At 40.8% G+C, this 3,638-nt stretch overlaps 1 long non-coding RNA gene across 1 annotated transcript; it reads left to right on the top strand.

Moving 5' to 3' along the window:
* LOC138925906 (uncharacterized) lies at window positions 1–1,924 on the top strand. Its single transcript, XR_011442137.1, has 3 exons — window positions 1–135; window positions 1,391–1,643; window positions 1,796–1,924. It is a non-coding gene; the product is annotated as an uncharacterized lncRNA (long non-coding RNA).
* Window positions 1,925–3,638: the final 1,714 nt, after the last annotated feature.

Here is a 3,638-nt window from a genome sequence, read left to right as displayed (position 1 = left end):
TCCATAGATCACTTTAGTGTAAAATAAACATTGACACTGGCCCGCAGGACACCTAAGGAGTACCAGGTGGTGAACAGGCCGTAGTCTCCTAGAGGAAATGGCAACACAGTTGTTAGCTGGCGATTCATATAGAAGGTGGGCCACTTTTCTACATATATGTCATTCTGAAATAAGATGCAATCTTAGTTACGTATATTTTCACAATATGGGTACTTACATTATAAGGACAGGTGTGATTTAGGTTCGAATAGGGTCCAAATAGGTTATAAAGAAATAGAATAACCTGATTTGAGTTACGATTTTTCATAAATTTACACGCATCGAAGGTAATGTTGTAAAGAAATGGCTTATAACCATTTAATCTTTGGTTGAGAGCAATTGTTACCTAAAATTTGTTTATTATTTTATTAACTTCAACTTACTATACACAGATTAAACTCTTACCTTCGCATTATTGATGGGAACTTTATACAATTTCACTTTCAGAGATCCATATTTGTAACTCCGATTCACAGACTTTAGAAAACAGTGTTCGAAAGAACAAAACGATTCGTCAAAGGAAACGCATTTTAGATTTGAAAACTCAAAGTGGGAGTAAATCTTTAAATACAAAAAGGTTGAAGCTTTCAGTCAAAATTTAAATAAAATTTTAATTTAAATATCTTACATGATTTATAAGGAAGGTGGCTATATAGAGCCAGATAAGCAGAATAGACCGATGCATTGAAACAACTTGGACACTCAAAAATCAAATGCGCAGTCCAGCCTAATATAGTTAGTTTTTATTGGATTATAATTTTTAAGCAAAAAAGTGAAGTCATTAGATCATTAGCACAGAAGAAAAGGGTAATTAAAAATAAATTAAAATTGATTTTCAAATAATTATATATTAGGCATGATATGTATTAAATTGGGGCAAAGTTCCTAACATCACAAAGCATTAATAATTAAAACTTAATTAATTTACTGTTTACTAATATTTTTCTTTGGGTTATCGAGCCTATATGCGATCTTTAGCTGAGTGTTGGCCAGGCTTGATTGCATTGCATGAGGCCTCGAATTTGGCCTTCGTCTTTCGTATTCGTCTTGGCCGGGTCTTCATCTCCATCGTCCATCTTGGCAGGAACATTGTCAGTTGGGCTTGAGCTCGGGTTTTGAGGTTTGGGCTTGGGATTGGAGGCCTGGTCCCTGAGATTCGTTAGCTTTGGGAGCGGGGGTTCGCGAGCATAAATCACTCTCTCGGCTTGCGGATCGCGTTGGACCCTAGAGTGTAGTCGGGGGAAGCGATGGGTCGGCAGTAGTCTCCACCTCCTTGGGGTGCTTCTTTTGGCATGGAGCTGGATCGGTTCATTCCGTTGATTAATAATTAATTTGCGTTGCCTGTTGCCAGTGATTGCCTGCGGTTGTCGGTCTCTCTCTCTTAGCTCACCTGACGACCTGACTCCTTTATAATGAACGGTTTGAGTATCCGAGCGGGCCAACACGTACACGGGGTGAGTGTGCCTGTGAGTGTGCGGCAGGACATTCGTCGTACATCATCCCATCCCAAAAAGCGCGCCCAATGTTCGATGTTCGATGCTCGGCCTGATTGCTTTGGCTCACAGGTTGCCACTCCAGTGCATAAATTCTTTGACTCCAAACAGGTATTTAAAGAATAACCAAAAAAACAGAAACCAAACGCAGCCTCAGACGGCAGCGGCATAAATTAAGCGAAAGGTGTTTATACACTCGACAATAAATCAATTAGCAAATTTGTAATTATTATGTTCATAAATCTTCACAACTTCTCTGGCAGCCCCACTGAACCGGCCACGAAACACACACGATTAAAATATTTTGATATCCCCAAACGGCACGAGAGCTTCAGCCAAGATCGATGCATCGATGATCTTTCGTTGAGATTCTGTGCCTGTAGGAAATGGGCAGAACTGGTGGGCGTGAAGCGGCTAGTTGGAATTCCTTCCCCGGCAAGAATTCTCCTTTTTCAAGCTACAACAAAAAATGGCATTGCATGGGAAACATTTTATGGTAAATACTAGAGAGAAGTATACATTATTTTTTCCTGTTGACACGTGTTATAGAAGTGGATAGAATCTAGTTATAATTATTTAAAAATAAAGCCAGTTCTGATTACTTTATAAACAAATTATAAAGTAAATATTTCATTTCCAAGCTTATTAGCCTAAATATTTGAAAGAGTTTAAAAAATCCATTAAAAGGGTAATATTTTTATATTTTTATCAAGATTTTAACAAGTATATTGTATGGCTAATGGTAATAAGAATCATTAAAATACAATCTATCTTAAATTCATATTTCGGCAGCCAATTTATCGGAGGCACAGCCCCTGGCTTAAAGCCTTGATGACTTACGCATGATGGCTTCACTTTCGGCCATAGCATCCGTCATTTAAATACCGCCAGGTGACGCCCACAATCTGGCGAGTTTATGCTCCATTATTAACACGTCATAACTTAGGGCCATCAGCCGCAAAAACAACCAACACCAACAGTAATAAAGTTATCCCAGTGAGGAGCCCATCACGGCCACTTAGTCTTTGCCAAACGCCAAAAGTTGCCATCAATCAGCGCAGGGAGTCAGTCCAAAGGATAAGCAAATGACGTGGATGCAGTGCCAGCTCCAAGGGAGCAAAGGTACCACACCGCAGGAGGGTTGGGGCACCCTCTCCCGACTTAACCTCCTCCACCCCACCATACGGCGTTTATTTATGCATAACACGAGGCGAGGGCGAAGCCGCAAAGTGATTTTAAATGGGGGCCATGCCTCACACACATACAGACCATCCTCGTGGAGTACAGGCCTTTAAAAATTTTGCTGATGACGATGCCCATGAAGGGAAGCTGCATTGGCGGAAAGAAGAATTTGACCAGGCTCCAGTTAGCCGGAAAAAAAAAAAATGCAATGCAAATTGTTTACTTTTTTGAAGGGAAAGGTGACTATCGTGTAATTGAAAAGAAAACCAGCAGGAAATAATTTTAAATTGGAGAGGAAATTTGTTCCATATGCACATTCTTGGCTACCAAAATAAAGCTTTCTTTGATCACAAAAACCGCCTTGGGGAAATACAAACTTAAAAGGATATTAACCATATTATTGAACTATTGTCTGAAAAAATTAAATCGCTTACCATTCGCTTTCTCTAGCAATTCAATTTCAATTCAATCCAGCCAGGCTAGTCCCCGTTGCAGGAGAGGAGTCTTCTTCCTTTGCAACTCTCCTGTTGTCCTGCCACCAGCGACCAAACCAATCGAATTCAATTCGCAAATATTGCAACTACACTGAGGACGAGGATGAAATTATGGTCGAAGCGTTGCTGCTGCAGTTTCAGCTGCTCCATTTGGGAATTGCGTGCCACCACCCAGGACTCTTTCTATCTTTTCCAACTGCCAGGACCTCTCTGGTTGGCGACTGGTTTCACCATAAAACCCCGTAAAATGTTCCGTGGAGTAAATCTAATTTTGCTGGACAAGTGACTGTCATTGATTGCCGATATTTAGGAGTCCTGCAACGCCACAGCCGTACTGACTAGTCCGAGTCCTGGCCAATCCCTATTTCCATCTCCCAGCCATGTGTGCGGTGGAACGCACAGGATTGTGCCAATCGTCAATCGTGTTGCA

The sequence above is a fragment of the Drosophila bipectinata genome, chromosome 2L (genome assembly GCF_030179905.1).
Source record: "Drosophila bipectinata strain 14024-0381.07 chromosome 2L, DbipHiC1v2, whole genome shotgun sequence".
Classification (NCBI taxonomy): Eukaryota; Metazoa; Arthropoda; class Insecta; order Diptera; family Drosophilidae; genus Drosophila; species Drosophila bipectinata.
The sequence above is the reverse complement of the archived record's forward strand: the minus strand, read 5'-3'. Positions and strand labels throughout refer to the sequence as shown.